Raw genomic sequence first — 20213 nt, forward strand, 5'->3', positions numbered from 1 at the left:
ACTGCTCGCTTAGTCAAAATAATGCTGAAATATTGATCTACTAAGAAAGGTTTATATTTTTTCTCAGCCCGATATAATTTTTTGAATCAAGCTTTACAACAGAATCATGATTACTTACTAAATTTTTTTTTTATTCGTTGTTGTTAGTTTTCAAATTTATCTAAATTATAAATTAATATCGAAAATAGTTGTACATCAGTTTCAATCCAAATATGTTTTTAATATAAGTCTCAACAATTAAACTGCAAAACTTTAAAAAAAAGTTTGCTTACCCAATTTAAAAAAAAACTTAGTGAGAATGTTTAAGTTTCAAATTGAGTGAAAATTCATTTAACGTGTTTTTTTTTAATTTAAATGTTAAGCTCAATCTAAGTCTTTCAAAAATTCTCTTCTCAACGATTTTTTTGCAACGATAACTAAATTCACGGAATATTTCGTATTCATCAGACGAAATTTAATTTTCAAGCAGCTCAGAACATACAATCTACTAACCTGATTTTCAATGCTATGGTTTCATTCTAAGAAACAAAGCGTCTCCTTTCATTCTCCCTAGTACCAACACAGATGCAGCTCAATTATTTTAACAACGGAGGGTAAAAAAAGTAAATATCTCTTTGGACGGATGTATTACGATCATGATTGTTAAACAAGAGACTGAAATTATTTTAAATATAAATCATCAAACCACAGGTTTTTAACCGGTATATTTTTCTGTGTTTTCTTATAGTTGTTTTTTAACATTTAATTTTTCGATTATGATTTTTTATTAACTTCGCAGGAGTCAAACAAACATTCTTTTCAGCCGCTTTTCTTAGAACCATCAAATAAAACGAACAATGAAATTGCTTCCTACACCTTTTCTTCTCAATAACAAACATCCTCAAGAGTACGAGCAGCTCCTTCTTGGAAAATTATTCTCAAAACACCTTCCGAGAACAGGCCCAACCTTCGTCGGCTTTTTCATCGAATTTCAATCATTGTACACAATATTTTCGCGAGCAAATCAAAAATTTCCCCAGATAAACACCACCGAACAAACAGTATGAAACCTGCAGCTCAAGTCATTCCTCAGAAAAAGTATACCCTTTCCGAAACGACATTTGCACATGGGCCTGCAAGATACGTTCAGAGCGAACCACCACTTGAGCACGAGTCTCTACACACACAAAAATTGAAAAACAAATTCACGCGATGCCTCCAAGACCTCACCTGGCGCGGTGGATGCTGGCCGTCGAGCAGACTCCACACTCTGGAACAGGCCGCTTAAAGTCGTCGCGACCTGGTGAAGAGGCGTTCAGCAAAACAAGTTCACCTACACTCGGCGAGCAGTTTCAATTTCTGCAACTGTTCAAGCGGTTTTAAAACGACTCGCACGGCTTTGGCCACTTTCTTGCAAACACACTTTAAGATTTCTTTAAATTTTTGCCACAGACTGGTCGTTACGGTATCGATCCTTTTCGGGACGGGGTCGATTCCCCTATTCCCAGCCAATGAATAAATTGACCAATGTCACACTCCACTTTGACTTCCGTCGATTCTTCCCAGCAACTGCTCCGGAAGGCGACCCTAAATCGTCATAAATTTGCACTGTTATGGCGTGTTTCCTTCCGCTGGAGTAGATCTCATTACACTCTTACAATAGCTTTTGGTATTCCTCAGCAGCAGACACCTTCACCAAACCGTTTTCCTCGAAGAACTTTTCACAATCCCCCAAGCAATTCTTCCTCAAAATCCAAACTCAATCAATCCAGTGGCGTCCCCGTAACGCTGGACGTAACGCCACGCGTAACGCTCGACTATGCGAGCCCCCCTCGCACCCCCCACGCGAGACCACTCTACAAAAAAGGGGGTCAGCAGCAACCTAGCCGGCCAGCAGGAAGTGTCCAGGGTCAGGGTCCAGGTTCTGGCAGGTCAGGCAGGTAAGCACGTCTACACCGGACTCGCGTTCGAATCGAACTGATCTCTTTTGGTCGCGGCGCGAGACCGGAATGCCCACACGAAGGCGAGCGCAACGAAACGAACCGGTCTACCAAGCAGGTAGGTACGGATGATGTCATTGAGTGCGTGGAGCAGCAGCAGCAGGTTCGACGGCCGGGACATTCAACAGGAAGCTGTGAAAACAGAGAGAGAACGAGAGCTGGAGAGTGGAGCGAAATTTTGGGTCCTTTTGAGAGAGGGAGCGGTGGGAAGAATCTCAGCACGGAGAGGTCTCCCACGGATCAGCTGTGCCAAGTGTGTGGAGCTACTGATAAGGATAGCAGGATGGTTTTTTGGAGATGGTGGGTAAAAAGGTTGATACAAGATTTGCTTGTGTGAGACTATTTTCTTCATTTTTTTAAAGGTCCTATAAGCTATTGTGCTTCAAATGTTTATAGCAACTTTTAAGAACAATCATTTATAATTTTTTTTTAAATTTATTTCAAGTTTTTACCCCCACCCCCTTAAAAAATGACCCAAATAATAAAGATTAATTCTTGGGTGAGTTTTCAAAAAGCCGTAAGAGCCACCGCGACCTCTGACACTTATTTTCGTTTTCTCGAAAATGAAACTAAATTTCATTTATTTTAAGTTTGGGGCACTTGAAGGACGTGTAGATGAACAATCTCGAGCATTTTTGATTTTGGTTTTTCGTAAGTAGATGGAGTACCGATGCAAACAAGATGCAAAAAGGACTTTATTTACCAATGGCTCTTACGGCTTTTTGAAAACTGATCCGAGAATTGTTCGAAATAAAATATTTCATTGGAAAAAACTTGAACAATTGATTGTAAACTTTTTCATACATTGATACATTGATTAAAGTTTATTTTTGATTTATTTAATCAAAAACTGCACTTTTAAATTTTTTGAGGTTTTGAATTTTTGGACCAAAGACCGTAATAGTATAAAAAAAAAACTTATGAAAATAAAGTTTGCTTCAATATTTTGAAATTGGTCTTGGAATTTGAAATTATTTAGCTATATTTTCCAATAAAATTGAGAAATAAATGCCTCGATCTAAAAATAATAAGTATGAATCTTTCATACTTTTTTTTATTTATACAGGTCTGCCACACGGTTATCAGACCGTTGGAGAGTACGAAACACAATTAGTCAAGTAAGTGTCTAACACAAAAATGCCAGATATTCTGCGTGTAACAGTTCATAAAATATCAAAAAATGGAAAACATTTTGCGAAAAAAAACATTTTGCGATGATAACATCGAAAATTTTCAAAAAAAATCCAAAAGAATTTTTAATCAACGCAAACATGCTAAAAATGATTCTAAACGCAGGAGAATGCATTTTAAATTGATTTCAGCTGAAAGCACTTCAATTTCCATTAAAATTTTGAAGATTTTTGAAAAAATATTTTTTTCGACACTTGATTTTTCGGGCCAACTTTGAAGGGGGGGTGAGAGAAAAACTTTTAATAAAATTTGTACAAGCGTAATAAAAGTAAAAAAAAATATTTTAAAATGTTTTCATCGCTAAATCTAAGAATTTGGGCCTCCTTTGTAAATTAAAAGATATCATGTAAATAAAATGAGGTCGAATCTTTTTGTAAATTTTTAACTTTGTATTTGTAATTTGTATTTCTGATGCAAAATCATAAAAAAATACTCGGATTTTCAAAACACGTCTTTTTCCAATCTGTGGTCCCAAAATTCTAAACTTACAAGCTTAAAAGGTTTTATTTGAAACCTAATGCAAAAATAAACATAATGAAAACCTGAAATAAAAGTTTAAAATTTCCAGTTGGTCGATACATAATTCGACAGATCACAACAAAAGCTTTCAAATGAAGCTGAACGCGAATCATAATTAATCAATTTGAACATTGACCAATCTGTAAGCTATTCTGAATATATGAATATATGCGGTGACTGTAGATATGATTTCGGAAAAAGGGTATATTTAGAAAAGTCTCTGAAATCACTCAAAAAATCTAAAAAATATTTTTTGGATTTTAAATTGAATTTGCAATTGAAAATTAATTTCATGATTTTTTTTATAATAAGGCCGACAATATTTTTCAATGTTTTTGTCCCCAGGCTCTGGCAAAAGTGAAGGTAGGGCGTCCAATTTTCCCGGGTTTTGAATTTCCCGGGAAACGGGAAAAATATTTTCGAAATCCCGGGATCCCGGGAAATTTTTGAATCAGTCATCAAATCTATGTTTTCATTATATTTTATATGTGTTCAAGCTTAAAAACATAGAACTAGCTAAAAAAATAATAATTGGTGACAATCTACACTTCAATCTTAACTAGGACGATAGTTTTCAAATAACTTTAAATAAATTAAAAATGTTGTTTTTTGATTAAAAAAGCAATAAAAATTACTATTTTATTGTGATTCATATTAAATCAGTGTTTCATTATTATATTTCTTTTATATTTTTTTATTTGCCATAACTAGAAAAGCTTGAAAAATTTCCCTAAAAATGTCTACAAATACTAGAAGCGACAACAAAAACAGAGTTTTTTTTTAAAGGTGCTAAAAGCTGTTGTCTTTCATATGTTTATAGAACCTTTTCAAAAAAAACTCTAGAAATAAAATGATACCAGTCAATGCTAAATTTTAGATAAGTTTTGAATGTCTTATTTTATATAAAACATGTTTTACTTAATTTTTGTAATTGAAATACGCAACGCATTTTGGTACCCTAACATATTTAGGTCATCGCTGAAATTTTGAAGTTATCGCAGTTTTAGTGAAAAAAGTCGTTTTTTCCCGTTTTCGTCATTTTCCCATATTTGCGCGAGGCGTCATTTTCCCAGTTTTTATTTTCAAAAAATCGTATCTCAGAGTATTCAAAACATAACTTCACCATTTTTGCCTTTCTTACTAAAGAAAGGTATAGGTTTTACTTTAAGCCAGGACGTCATTTCCATCTTCGTAAATATGTCGATTCAGCATGAATTTTAATCGGAAAAATCGTCAAAAAATCACCCTGCATCGATTTTCGACGCTCTATCGATTCACCTTGACAGAACTCGTCTATCTCCAACCCTCAAATTTTGAGAAAATAAATTCCGTGGAGGTCGAGTGATGTTCGTATGTGGTAAAATTTTGCAAAATTTTGTGTCGCGCCGTTCTCAGCTCCCATATATCCGATTTCGATTCTTCTAAATGCAGATGAAAGCTAGTGTGCTGAACCTGGGCGAGTTGCCGCGCAAATTTCGAAATATCCATCTGTTTTCGGATGCGGCCAGACTTTTCAACAAAATACATAGTTTTCAAATGAAAATATGGTCAATTTTTTTCATTTTCATATCTTTTATTTATCTCAAAAATTGCATTTTTCGAGCCCTACAACCTCCCAAATTTTCATCCAGACTCATAATATGGTTCTGGAGTTAGAGCCGTTTGATTGACCTACCATAAGAAAAAAAATCCCTAAAAAAAGGTAAAAGCCCACCTGGCGACCTTCGCCAACATTTTTCATTTCTGATTTTATTCAAAATTTCTTGCTACATTCATAGTACAGACCATGAGTGAGCATCTGAAACAAATTCGACATCGATCGGCAATCCCGATCAATTTTTAGAACGATTTACTTTTTGCCTTTCTTACTAAAGAAAGGTATAGGTTTTACTTTAAGCCAGGACGTCATTTCCATCTTCGTAAATATGTCGATTCAGCATGAGTTTTGATCGGAAAAATCGTCAAAAAATCACACGGCATCGATTTTCGACGCTTCGTCGCCAAGTCGACAAGTTGTCAAGTTGAGCTTCGAATACTGGCGCGAGAATGCTGGCGCATATATTTGCTGGCTCGACTTATACTCGTTTGTAGTAGCTTGTCTACCGATGTTTCCTACAACATGTAAGATATCGTAGCTTTTCGGTTTCTTTTGCCCTGTTTGTTTTTGCATAACTGTCCAATGTTTATTTAAAAACTTTTGTGACATAGGACATTCATCCGGCTACAATCTATTTGTTTTCCGTGTGCTCCGAAAATCGCCTAAAAGTAGACTTAATTTTTTCGTGATTTCGTAAGTTTATTTAACAGGGTTCATTGGATTCCAATAGGAGCTTTCTAAGCTTTTCATCGTTTATATCGTTTTCAAAGTTTTCAATGCTGGCGACGCCAATGGCTTTCTTCCTAAGGTACTCGTGATTGAGTGTGTAGTGGTGCGGTTGTAAAAATAGCTATCTCTGACTCTGTCACATTCGTAGAAGCTGTATGGCTATCTTCCCTGCACCGTGCGGCACACTCGGTTCACTTATACCTCGGTTTTTCTTTGCGCCTACCGCGGTGTGCGTTGTCACTGGCGCATGTGAAGCTTGCTATGCTCGCGTTTGTCATAAACGCTTGTTTGATTAAGAATATGTACGATTAAAAATATTCTTTTGGTGAAAATGGCGTTTTCTGTTTCTTTTGGAAATCATATCATTTATAATACTTTGCTTTCATCATAAGACTTTCTTCTTCTTCTAAACAAAGTCAATGTTATGAATTGAAAGAAGTTCTACCATCGTTATATTCTTTAGTAAGAAAGGCTCTATCTCACCCCAGGTGGGATTAAATCGGGTTTTTGTTATATTATGTAAAATTTTCCGAGGAATCAGGCAAAAATATTTTAAGACATAGGCTCTTTAGTCCCGAGACCTTCAAAACAGCATTTTAAGTTTTCATACCACCTTTTCAAATGTTAAGCTAGATTTTTGAAACTTCTTACTATTTTTCTCGAATAGCCAAACTAATCACATTTCTTTTGAACCTAAGACAGCTAAAATCGGATGAAATTGCGCGGAGATATGATTTTTTGAAGAGAAGTGGTTTTTGCGAAAATCGACGAAAATTGCCATTTTTCGGACCCCCCTAACACGGCGTAGGTCACCCTAATGGCCAAACAAAAAAAATACGGGTCTAATTATTTCGGCCAAGTAACCCCCAGAAAAATTTCGAGCCCGATCGGAAAACTTTCAATTCGAAATCATGCTATTTTCGTAGGAAATTGCTGTATATATAATACCCATTCTTTTAACAATACATAAAACTAAATAGAAAATATTTAAAGTACCAGGCATTTTGTGGATCTGTGAACTAAAATCTAAACAATTTTCCCTAATAAGCCAAATTAATGCTGATATATGCCAAATACAAATTTTAATGCTTTAAAATTCGTATCGTTTACTATGTATTCAACTGTTCATCTTTTTCTGCAACCAAATCTGAATTTCCAGACCAATTTTTTTTTCAATTTCGGGAATTCCCGGGACAAATTATGAAAAATCCCGGGATTCGGGAATTCCCGGTTTTGGAAAAATCCCAGGATTTTTGTCCCGGGAATTCCCGGGATGGACGCACTAGTCAAGGGGAGCGCATAAAAATACAAAACAATATAAAAATGCCAGAATTCTAACATTTCAATGAAAAAGTATACACTAGTACATTTGGTTTTCAATAATTAGTTTTCAAAAAATCTAAGTTTTGACAAAAAAATATGTTTCTGCGAGAGTTTTGTTTTTGTGGTGCGAATCGAAATTTCTAAATTATTATAAACGCAGATGAATGCATTTTAAGTTGTTTTCAGCTGATTGCACTTAAAATTTCGTGGAAATTCTGACATTTTGTCAGGGGGCACATTTTTCGGGCCGATTTTGAAGGGGAGAGTCAAAAACTTTGAAATTTATTTTCAACAGCCTTAAGAGACTCGCTTTCAAGTTACAATCATGTTTAGGTCTAATCTTACGCAAAATTGATCTTTTTTTAGGATTTTTTTAAAATAAATTCCATCTTCATCCTTCTTGGAAACCAACATTTTCAAGTATCTGTGAAAATTCTGTACAATTTTTTAAAACATTGTTGGTCCGACATTTAGTTGCTGAGATATTAAAAAGGAATGATAATTTGAAACAATTCTTACATCAAAGTGCTACCAATTTGCCCTCATTTTCCAATTGACAATGTCTTGGAAACTATTGATCCAATTTTGGATGTCAAAAAACGAAACGCTTTAAAAAATTGTCGTAATCATGAAAAAAAAAGTGTTTTTATACAAATTAAAAATAATGACTAATGTTCAAATCAGTGAAACAAATTTTTTTACGAGACTTTGAAATTGAGAAAAAAAAATTCAAAGTAAAATTGTTTTTTTTTACGTAAAAACCAATGTTTTTATTGAGGCTTGTATGAAGACACTAATGAATCAAAATTGCTTACCATAAGAAATTGGTAGAAGGAAAACTAAATCAGTTTTTTATTTGACGTTTATGTTTCTTTAACTCAGGCAGAATGAAATAAAAATAACAACTGATTTGTAATATTTCCAAATTATATTATTCAATATTAAACTAAATCAAAACTAAATTTCATTATTTTTTATGCAAACGGTATTTTGCATCATTCAACAAGGCAAACCCAACCTACCTGTTCCTGTGCTGTGAGTTGTCCCCGCACATGGCCACCAGGCAATTTGAAGAGCGCCAATTACTTCTTGCAAAGGCTCCTTGTTTCCTCCCCCACGGAGAGCATTCGAAGAAAATCGAGCCGTCCCCGAAGAGAGCGTTTCTCTCTCCCGCCAAAAGTTTGCTCAATTTCTCTCTCCCGCCACCGCTGCTGGAAAAGCTCCCGAGCAACAGGACAGGACTTTTCACGGAGGAATTTCCTCTTCTGGATGGCGCGACCCTCCACGAATAAGAAGTTCTCCCTTTTTCTCACCTGTTACCCCTGGCAGGGATGGGGGGGGAGGGAGTGTTGTTGGGAAGTTCGTTAAGGGGAAAAGCGGATCACGGGAGAGGGGGGAGGAGGGTGGTGGCCAGGACTCGTTCTGAAGTAGGTTACTTTGTAAAGACTCACCTTTCTCGCTTGGATCGACTTTTGGTTCGTTTCGTTTTGGAGGCGATGGATGATGATGACGACGATGATGCTCTTCAGCCGGTGGTCTCTTGGTCTTGGACACAAAGGAACATCCAGTTGGGCCAGGCAGAGGAGTGATAGAATTTCTTGGGTGGTTGTTTTCAGGGGGGTTTAAGGGAATGTCGAGGGTGGTTTCAGCGCCATAGGGGGATGACTGATGACGGTTGAGCTGGGGCTGAAGCTGGATGCTGCCGATGGCTGGCTGGCTGCTTGTGATGAAGAACCGGAGCGCTTTTAATAAAATGATGTAGCGCAGTGCCAGCCAGCAAGCTTCTTAAAGGGAAAAGGTAATATTTTGATACGTCTGGGAGCTCTCTAACATGGTGACAAAATTTATAACTACTTTTTGTATGTTTTACATAATTTTCGACTCGGTTTGAGTTTAACTTTAACAACCCCTTAAAGTTCAAAAGAGCACAATTAAACTTCACGCAACGTGGTAATCTTATTAGTTTGATGAAACTGCACTTATTCTGTTTGATTTATTATTTTTATGACGTAGAACTAAAATTACTGCAATGCCAATAATGATTGAGACTATCAGGCTTATCACAACGACCCAAAAAGTTCTACTATTTTTTTCAGATTCATTCGTTTAAGGGCTAAGTTCGAACCAACTTTTCCGATTGTTGAATCTCGATCCATTCAGACATTGACAATTCTCGTCAGGTATTCTTCCAAGATTCCGATCCAATGCCGAATACATGGATCGAACGTCCTGAATGTTCATCATTTGTTTGTGGATTAATAGGTCGATAACAGATAAACCAGCAGCGTAATTTCTTTCCTTCGAAATAACTGTATGGTTGGTTCCTTGCCATGACAATATAAAATCTTGAGCGGCATATTCTAAACTATAATTTGCCGATAACTTCACTGCAGCTCTCCATTTCCCATTAGAACGGTTGATCTTAAGCTGGAACATTTCGCGGTAGTTGCAGGTGCCATAGAAGGTCATCTCATCTCGTACAAGCGCGTACAAAGGTTCCATCATCACACAGGGGTTGAGTTGAAATAGTTTACTAGTTACAATAGTGAATAAATCATCTCCGTAAAAATCAACGTAGAAAAATTACACCAGCTTCTTGGAATCTTCGATAGTTTCTCCATCTAAGAGGCCGTGGTCCATAGCTGGTGTACGAAATTGGATCAATGTATCTTGAGTACTCGGGCTCAGGAAAATCAATCCGACGAAAGTTGCACTAAACCACTTGGTACTCATTGTACTGCTAGTCAAAACCCGTCTGCTAATCTAAATCGTTGCCATCCAATTTATTCCATTTACTCAACATAGATATGGTAATGTGTTTTGTAAATAAATGAACCATTTTAACTAGACAAATCTACCAATCTCGGGTGAGTTTTCAAAAAGCCGTAAGAGCCACCCTGATCTCAAATTGAAACAAAATTTCATTTCTTTTTAGTTTAAGGCACTTGAGAAAAGTGTAGATGAACAGTCTAAAACATTTTTGAAATTGATTTTTCTTAAATAGGCCGAAAACCGATTCAAAAATAGCTTTGTTTACCAATAGCTCTTACGTCTTTTTGAAAACTAATCCGAGCAATCTATCATTGCTTATGTGCCGGTAAAAAAAAACAATTTCATTGCTAATTCTGAAATGAATGAGCTTAAGGTAAAATTTCATATTTTGTATTATAATTTGAATTAAACTTAAAAAAAAAATCTTGTTTAACAGTTTTAAAATTTATTATAGAGAGTTCCCTTACAAAAAATAAGTTGATTTAACACCCTGTTCCGCGATTCCTCCTGATGATTTTTGCTCGTGCGTGGTGTCCCGCTGGATCTCCCATCAGGATCAACTCGGCTTCCGTTGATAGCCAGGGTAAACACAGTTCGCTGATTCTTGCACCATATAGCTATACAGCCAAGTGCATTAGGGTGTAGTATCAAAATCGATTTTCCAGCACAAGATTATTTTAGTTCCTTTTGGGGTCCTAAACAACTCCCCAAAGTTTGGTAACGATTAGTTAAGTCCCCACTTTGCGTATAGCGATTCAATTTTCCATACAAATTTGTATGGGAAAAATCATTTTTTTTTGAATTATGATATTTAAAAAACCCACTGTTGAAACGAGCGGCTTTAGAGTGACGGGCACCAGTTTTCTGAGCTGAACGAAATGAAACTTCCTTCCATTTTCCGTACGCTAAAAAGCTATATTTCCTTAATTAATAACAAATAAAGTTCACAAGATACAATTTACTCACAACTTCGGTGTCTTTTCACAGCTGGAACGGATTCTCGTTCCCAGCTGCGCCCGTGCTCCCGCTTGCTTCAGTTTGTTTTCAACTTCTGATTCTTGCCAAGCGACAGCACGGGCACCTGCACAAAGAAACACAAACAAAGACGAATGACGTTGAACAGGGGGCTGCTTCGGACGCGCTCCGTCGCAACACTCCCCCCCGTAAAACTTCTTCCTTGCCAAAGCTGGAGTTTTACGCCTAGTCACCGCGGCGCGTCCTGAAGATGCTGTGCTGACCTTTGGTACTGCTGACGTCATCTGCAACTTGGAGCCGATGAGCACTCTTCGTTGCGGGGTCGCCTGTTGACCTCCGTCTCACACCCGTGCCCGACCACTTTTGGCTCTATTTATGGGCCACGGGTGATCACTTTGTCACAACCCCCTTTGCAAGTCCTTGCCTCACCGACTCCATTTTGTCACCTCGTTTCGACAGCCATTGCACCAGCCTTCAGTGATTGCAGCTCTTCAGCAACCGCTCCGATTGAGAAGACGTCCTCGTGCCACTGTCGCCGCGCCTTTCCCGCTTCCGATCGTGGTCGTAGGCCCCCGAACTCCGGCCAGTCTTGTCGAAGTTCTTTTTAGTGTTGAAACGAGCGGCTTTAGAGTGACGGGCACCAGTTTTCTGAGCTGAACGAAATGAAACTTCCTTCCATTTTCCGTACGCTAAAAAGCTATATTTCCTTAATTAATAACAAATAAAGTTCACAAGATACAATTTACTCACAACTTCGGTGTCTTTTCACAGCTGGAACGGATTCTCGTTCCCAGCTGCGCCCGTGCTCCCGCTTGCTTCAGTTTGTTTTCAACTTCTGATTCTTGCTAAGCGACAGCACGGGCACCTGCACAAAGAAACACAAACAAAGACGAATGACGTTGAACAGGGGGCTGCTTCGGACGCGCTCCGTCGCAACACCCACGTTTCCCGCTATATCAAAACCGGATTCATTTTTGATCGAAAATCACGTTTTAGACGAGTTTTGAAGACGCTGTATCTTCTTTCAGGAGTACATTCCAGAGCATCCGAATATGAATCCGGTTTTGATAATTTGTATGGAAAATTGAATCGCTTTGCGCAAAGTGCGGACTTAACCAATCGTTACCAACTTTGGAGAGTTGTTAAGGACCCAATAAGGAACCAAAAATTTGGACAACTTTATTTTTTTCCATACAACCATATTACACCCTACAAGTGCATCTTCCATCACATCTCGACCGTGACTACGACGACGCGGTAATGCTGGTATTACGTTTGGCCCAGGTCGAATCACAGGTGACCTAATTCCAGCACCATTCCGGGGCCAAACGAGCCGGAGTGCAACTCTTCCAAGTGGTGTCGCCACCAGTCGTGTGGAACCAAGTGCAAGTGTGACGGTTTTGCCACCAGGATATCAGTCAAGGTCCTCCCCTGACAGGGAGCAGGGCGAAGTGGGTGGACGTCGTTCGTTTGGTTGAATATTTTAGTGCGAATGCAATTTCTGCTGCCTTAATGAGGCGAAGAAAGGATGGCTTGAACAAAGAAAGTAACTGAGCTTAATAATTTAAACGTAATAATGGTCATCAACGTGCCAGGACAGCTGCTTGGTTGGGGGCTTCTGGGTGACTGTTACAGCAACCATGACAAAATACATTTACTTATCGAACATATGAAAATTTGTGAAAACATTCACAGTAAAAAAATTCATGGTAATATTACATCTGGGAAGGGGTACATCTTTTATGTCAGAAAAAAGGTGTAATTTTACCTCTGAAAATGTGTAATTTTACCACTTTTCTGGTGTAATGTCTCTTTTTCAGTCTAAATTGAGGTAAAATTACATAATAAAAGAGGTTATATTCAATCTTCCAAAATTACAGCTTCCAAATTTACATTATTTTTTTCTGTGTTGTATTCATTTATTTTCTTCTATTAAACTATTTAAGTTTAATTATTATTCTGTTACCATGAAAAGAGCTCCATTTCACTCGTACACATTTATGTGGCCGTCTGTAACTGACACGTTGACAGTCTGCTGAATTTGAATGTTCACCCTCCGAACAGCTCAATCGGTCGGAAAATTTAATTTATTACCCAAGCCTTTCAAAAAATGAAACATACATCCCCCTCCTCAAAACCCCCTCATATTCTGCTAAACCATAAAACCACTTTCTGTCTCACTCGCACCACCCTGTTCTCGTCCACATCGAGGTGACAGGTTGTCATCATAACGAAGCTTATTCGATATAGGTACAATCACACACACACACACTCGCCACACACGTGCGTATTGGGAATATGCTGATTGTGCGCTATTGTGTGCTTCATTCGCAAAGAATATTGTTGTTTTGTGCAGGGTATGGAAGTGTGTTATGTTTGTCACCCTGTACGTTTGTGCCTGCTGGTGGGTACCTACTGGGCGAACTTTGTCAACAAAGCTTTTTATTCATTCAAACCGACTTATTTATTGGGGCGGCGGTAACACAAATCCGCACAAACACTTCACTGCGCCTTCTTCTTGTGATGTGCTGCTTTGATAGGAGATGTTGGGGAATCGTAAGAACCTTTAAAAAATGTTTTTTTTTCTTTTGGGCAGATAAAACTCATAGTTCAATTTCGATTATTTTTAACATAGTGGGGTCCGTTAGTAGAAACTTCAATAATTTTCAATTTACGAAAAAAAACTTATTAATAAAACAAGTGTCAAGCAAGATTAAGGCTCTGCAAGGCATCATTCCCGATCGGCCATTTGGCGGCCATGTTTGTTTTAGAGAAACATTCAAATCTTGATTCAGAATTTATCAATCAAAAAATGGTTTTCTTTGTGATGTTTGTAGAAGCATTTTACATATAGTGATTATTTTTCATTTCAATTTACTTTTTCTGGACCCCGAATTCATAACCATCATTGACAGTCATTACCCCAAGAGTGAATGACACCATCTACTACCTTAAGAAACAATGCACAAGTAAAGTGGAAAAAAAAGAAAAGTCAAACATTTTTTTTCTAATTGTTTGTAATTGTTCCTGAATTTTAGTCACTATTGCAATTTCTCGTAAAAACGAAAAGAAATAAGCCCATTAGTTCCAACTTTTGTTACTTTTTGTCAAATTGCAGTCTTTCAAAATATCCCAAAACATTTGAATACACTAAGTTTCTATTGCATCATCATTTTCCCATAATTTACTGGTTGAGAAACAATGCTATATATTATTTTTATTTATTTGGCTAATTAATTCTTGTAATAACTGATGTCAGTGATGTCATCATTGATCGCATTATGGAAGATTTGTCTAGTTGAGAAATCTTATAGCAAACACATCACTGTACCCGTGTTCAGGAAAAAGGCTCAAATTGTATGGCAACGATTTAGATTAGCAGACGGTTTTTGACCAGCAGTGAAATGAGAACCAAGTGGTTTAGTGCAACTTTCGTCGGATTGTTTTTCCTGAGCCCGAGTGCTCAAAAAACATTGATCCAATTTCGTACACCAGCTATGGACCACGGACTCTTAGCTGGAGAAACTGTCGAAGATTCCAACACAGCGGTGTCATTTTTCTACGTTGATTACTACGGAAGTTTTAGCGGTGTAATTGAATCTAGTGAACTGTTGCGACTCAACCCCTGCCTGATGATGGAACCTTCCTACGCGCTTGTACGAGATGAGATGACCTTCTATGGCACCTGCAACTACCGCGAAATGTTCCAGCTGAAGATCAACCGTTCTAATGGGACATGGAGAGCTGCAGTGAAGTTATCTGCAAATTACAGTATAAATTATGCCGCTTATGATTTTGTATTGTCATGGCAAGGAACCAACCATACAGTTATTGCAAATGAAAGAAATTACGTTGCTAGTTTAACTAACGTCCATCTCTTACTCCACAAACAAATGATGAGCATTCATGAAGTACGATCCATGTATCTGCGATTGAATCTGTGGCCTAGAAGATTACCTGACGAGAACTGCCAATGCCTAAACGGATCTAGATTCAACTATCGGAAAATGTGGCTTGAACTTAGCCATAAAACGTATAAATCAGAAATAAATAGTAGACCTTTATGGGTGATTTTGATAGGCTTGGTTGTCTTGATAATGTTTGGCATTGCAGTGGTTTTAGTTATACGTCATAAAAATAATAAATCAAACAGAATAAGTGCAGTCTCACCAATCGAATAATATTACCCAGGTTGCATAAATGAATAATTTCGTGCTTTTAAATAGTGATCGATTTCTAATAGAGTTAATGATGTTGACTGAAAGAACAACCATTTCAAAGTCTTTACTATGTGACATTAGCTTATCGCCACGGATAGTTAGAGTCTCAATTTAAAAATATTGAATTTAATATAAAAAAAACTTGCAAGGATTTTCATAACTAAGAAAACGATATCTACGTCATCTTGGGCGAACTGGGACAGCTAATTCAACCTAGTTACTGCACAAAATTTGGATATTTTATTATAGGTTTCAGATAGAACTGACACAGATTAACTAAAATAGGGCATCGATTTCCAAATTACAAGCTTTTGAGTGCTCTTAAATTTGCTGTCCCTATTTAGACTGTAATCCCATTTCACCCCAGGTGACGGTACATCAATTTTTCGAATAATTTTAAAACATGTGCTAAAAGTGAAATAAAATTCAGACAAATTCTTTGTGTAAATATGGGTATTCGGCGCCGTCGCTCCGTGCCATACTCTAGTACACTTAGGAGCCCAGGGCGGCGAAGTCCTTGTAGTTAAAAAGGAAGACACTAGTGGTTGGTACTAGCAATGGTGGCCGACAGCTTAAAGTCAACTTCGTTAAAATTCAGACAAAAATAATTTTTCTATCTATTCAGTCGATTCAACTTTTTTATATTTATTTTGGGGCCTTATGGATTAGTGAGATATTACACATACCTTGTGGAAGGATAGATATTTGCAGGTTCTACGACTTGATTGGTAATAAATTCGGTGTTGAAAACTTGAAAGTTAAATATGCCTTTGAGGTTAGGATCCGCGTTTTGCTCCTTAATTGCGGTTTTGGGTGGTATTTGAATGCAAACCCATGTGAAAATATAATTGAAAATTTATAAAAATTGTAAAATTTTAGCAGTTTGAAAGGTCAAATTAATTATTTGATTTCTAAATGTAATAAACCGTTTTCTAATTTTTAAAAAAAAATCACCTAATAAACTTCCATCATTAATTGATAATGTGTTCTACATTTCTTATTAATCCTTTCTTATAAAATATACTGTCATTATATTTACACTTTTACATATTAACATCTCAAATTTCATGATTTTGGTTTTTTTTTTTCAACATATGCTTTTAGTTTAGGATTGATGTTTTAAAAAAGCATGAACGTTTTGCTTCTTTTTACTATGTTTTCAAGTTTTGAACTTGAACTCCAGAAATGTGCATAATAAAGATTTTGTTTTATTTTTTTTAAATAAGTGTTTTTTTCCTTAAACTTGTTTGAAGGATTTAATTTTTTTACATTATGGAACTTTTTTAAGTATATGAATATTCCAGTTATGTTTAAATAAGCAAGCAGTGTAAAAAAACCATTGCTTCTGAAAACATATTCAAAATATTCTTGTGCGTTAAATTTTTGAACAAAACGAGAAATTGAATAATTGTTCAGAAGTTTTTTGAACCGATAACTAAACGAATTTTAAATCAATTTTTCTACGTTTTGTCAACAGCATTTTTCTTTTTATATTTTTTTTATTTAAGGATAAAAAGATTACAAGAACAATAACAAAAAATAATGGAATGGAATTTTCATTTAATTTGGTTTTTGTTGCATTGATATTCCTTAGAACTATTATGTCAAGCCTCATGTCACAAATCAAAACATTTCATACGGTTAAAAAACTGTAACTATCACACAAAATGTCCAACATCTGATTTCAAGGACCACTCTAGAGAATCAAACAAAATTTGGAGTTATTTACGATTGCATTTTATTGAAAAAAATACACTTAGTTTTAAATTGGTTCATAAACGGATTATGATTTTTAGCAGAATAATTTGAACTTTAAATAAATTATTTCCAACTTTTGTAACACAGTATTAAAAAAACTGAAAATAACACAGTTAGTTGCATCTCTGAGTTGCAATAATATTTTTCAAATAGAAATTTGGTATAAAAATCAAATACAAATTCTTGATTTTGTCCGTTTCCGAGACATTAATGTTGACATTAATTATTTAATTAATTATTGTGTTAAGATTATACTAAACATGAATAATATTTATATCTCCTGCCTTATAAAAGAAGAACAAGAATTTTAAAATCTTTTTTAAGTCCGTTTTCCTGCAGCTCGAAGCGCTTATTTGTTGCAACTTGATGTTTAGAGCTATGGGACATTTTTTCTTTAAATAGCGGCATTTTCGGCAATGTCGTTTCAAATACAATGAACTTGTTTGAAACACAAACATATTCAGAAATTAAGTTTAAAAAGTAAATGAAAGTTTTAGATTTTGTGATTTTAAGATTTTAGTTTTTGACCAAATTTTTAGTAATTTAAACGTTATATAAAAAATTTCGACGGTTTTGTTCGAACGCGAATCAATTCAACACGGAACGTCGGATCGAGGTGCTCTTTGTTGCGTTGGGTTCGTATAAGTCCAAGGAAGGTTTATACGCTAACTAATTGATACTTTGGCCACTCTGGAACCAATTCCGGATAATCGGCAAATTTAATGGAAAAAGTTACGTAAAATCAAATTTAGATCACAGGAGGCTGAATAAGGAAAAAAATTAAAAACGTCAACAAACGAAAAAAAGGCAGAACGAAGTTTGTCGGGCAAGGCTTGTTGTTCATAATTTTACTAGTGAACTTGACATGAAGACTGTTAAGTGGGCCAGATGCCATAGAAATTTCAAAACCTGCTCGCGGGCCGCATTGAAGACCTCGGTGATCCGCATGTGGCCCGCGGGCCGCAGTTTGGTGACCACTGTTTTAGACCATTCTGACGCATTGAAAAGATTGAGGCAGACAAGTTCTTTTTTTTCTAACAAAATATTACAGGTTTTCACCGAACCCCACCGCACCCTACACACATTTCCTAGTCAACAAAGTCGACATCGCATTTTCCTTTCCCATGTTGAGGAATGATGATGTTATTCAACAAGTTCGAGACTTGAGCTTGAACTTGAACGGTAGCTACAGCACCAGTCAGTACCGGTCTCCTTGCCGTGGGCTAAGGTATTGGGCACAATGTGGTCCACAATGTAGGGTCAGGACTCCCCCCCCCCTTTCCCGACTGGATTGTGTTATCCCTTTTCATGTATATTTTAGCAGGGGAAACAAAAACACGACTCGAGTGCGTCCATTTTGGTACATTTCTTTGTCCTGGATCCAGCTTCCCTTTCCGGGAGAGTGTGTTTTATGTTTTGCGACAGAAATTGAAGATCTTGTGTCCACCGGATTAAACATGGTCTTAATGTTTATTTGATTTGTTAAAAATCCTTGTGGTTACTATACTCTTTCAAATTCAACAGATTGCCAATTTTAGACAGTAAGATTTTCATTCAACAAACTTTCCATGCATTGTTTTATGGTCTGTCGTTGAGCTCTAAAACTTTATTACGATTTAATGCGGCAATCTTTCTCAACTTTTATCATTTTACCCCCTCCACCCAAGTGTCACCAGTTGACCTTCTCTTCCTGCTGCCAGCGGCATTCCAACGTTCGAGTAGATTGAATAATTGACGTAAATCCACCGGAGCAAGCGCCAGTTCATAAATTTTCCTGCATGCAAACTTTGTCGAGTTGGAAATTTCCAAGAATTTTCCCCCATCACCAACGAGCGGAAAGCTCGAGCTCGACGACGACGACGTGAGTCCAAGTTTATCATCATATTTACACTAGTTTATGTTCTTGGTGCAATTTTTCGGCGGGTCGGAGCTTATCAACTGCCAGTGTTTGCCCAAGGGGGGAGGAAACGGAGAGGACTTAAAACGGTTCCGGACACGTGGTGCATTTTTCGGTTACGATGCAAAGCAAGAACATTTCGTCTGGCGCGCGGGAACCAGCCAGGACGACGAAGAAAACCAGCGAAAAACTTAAATTGGATGGCATCTTCTGCCTTTTTCCAAAGTTTGCTTGCTTACTCGGAGCTGGTTGAGGTTCGTAGCTTTTGGCATGGTGTCTGAACCGTAAATTGTTGTGACCTTATGATCAGTTAGGTGATTTGTATTTTGATTTTATTAATTTTTGGAGCCTCTCAAATTTCCCTGAAAAATAAAAAAAAAAGTAGTAAATAATGCATCATTAAAAGTTGAATACGTATTTACAAAAAAAAAGTTTTATGAGACTTAGAAAAACAACTATTCCATCATAGTGCATGAAGTTGCAAAATATAGTTCCAAAATTATGAATTTTCAATTTTCAAAATCTACGTTTTAAAGCTAAATCCAATTGGCAATCTAAAAGTACTTTTCCAAATGTTTGCATTTTTGCATCGTTTTAGAGTAAAAATCACTTTAGGTTCGGAAATTTTAACTTTTTTCGTTTTTCAAAAATACTTTATGAAAGAATGCCAACCCTGAAAAAATATTTTTCAATAGCTTAAAAATTTTCCTGCAATTTTTTTTTCTGAGGCTTTGACAGTTTGTTTCTTTAGTTACTTAGCCTACGCTTCACATAAAATTCGATACGACGAAAATTTGTTTTTCTATGTGTCACCTAATTAGCCTGTAATTTCAACTGACGATATCTCGAAAACAATTGGTTAGATTTCCCCCCTTTAAATGGGCTTCAATCTAAAAATTCGCCAAAAAAACCATTTTTCAACCAATTTTTGATCTATAAAAAGCATTGGAAAGGAGAACTTGTATTTTTTTAAAGTTTTAGGGGTTGAATGTTTGACTTGTCTTATGTAGTTTGACAATGTTTAAAAAAATGTCATTTTAAATTTAAAAAGTGACTGTAAAAACATGAAAAAATTAGATAGGCAAAATGTAATGATAGGAGGTGGTAGAATAGGCCAAATACAACCAAAAACAAACATAAACTAAACAAGAAAAATGCAAATTAAAATACTAAAAATGAAACAAGAAAAACATAAAACAAAAGAAGTAAAGTTTTTCGTAGAACAAAAGTTGCTCAAAATGACCTCCTGAACA

The 20213-nt window shown here is 36.4% G+C and overlaps 1 protein-coding gene across 4 annotated transcripts in view; it reads right to left on the reverse strand.

Annotated features, from left to right (window-relative positions):
- LOC120423495 (rap guanine nucleotide exchange factor 4) overlaps positions 1-1933 on the reverse strand; it is a 330099-nt gene extending 328166 nt beyond the window's left edge. The window contains exons 1-2 of one of the 4 annotated variants that reach the window (XM_039587331.2): positions 1638-1932; positions 1210-1566 (exon numbers count right to left, since the gene is read on the reverse strand). The gene's annotated coding sequence lies outside the window, so the exon portion shown is untranslated. Of the gene's footprint in view, positions 1-1209 lie in introns of all 4 variants that reach the window. The other 3 variants (XM_039587335.2, XM_039587332.2, XM_039587330.2) reach the window with 3 other exon arrangements.
- Between the last annotated feature and the right edge of the window lie 18280 nt (positions 1934-20213).

The sequence above is a fragment of the Culex pipiens genome, chromosome 3, assembly GCF_016801865.2.
Source record: "Culex pipiens pallens isolate TS chromosome 3, TS_CPP_V2, whole genome shotgun sequence".
In the NCBI taxonomy this organism is placed as follows: Eukaryota; Metazoa; Arthropoda; class Insecta; order Diptera; family Culicidae; genus Culex; species Culex pipiens.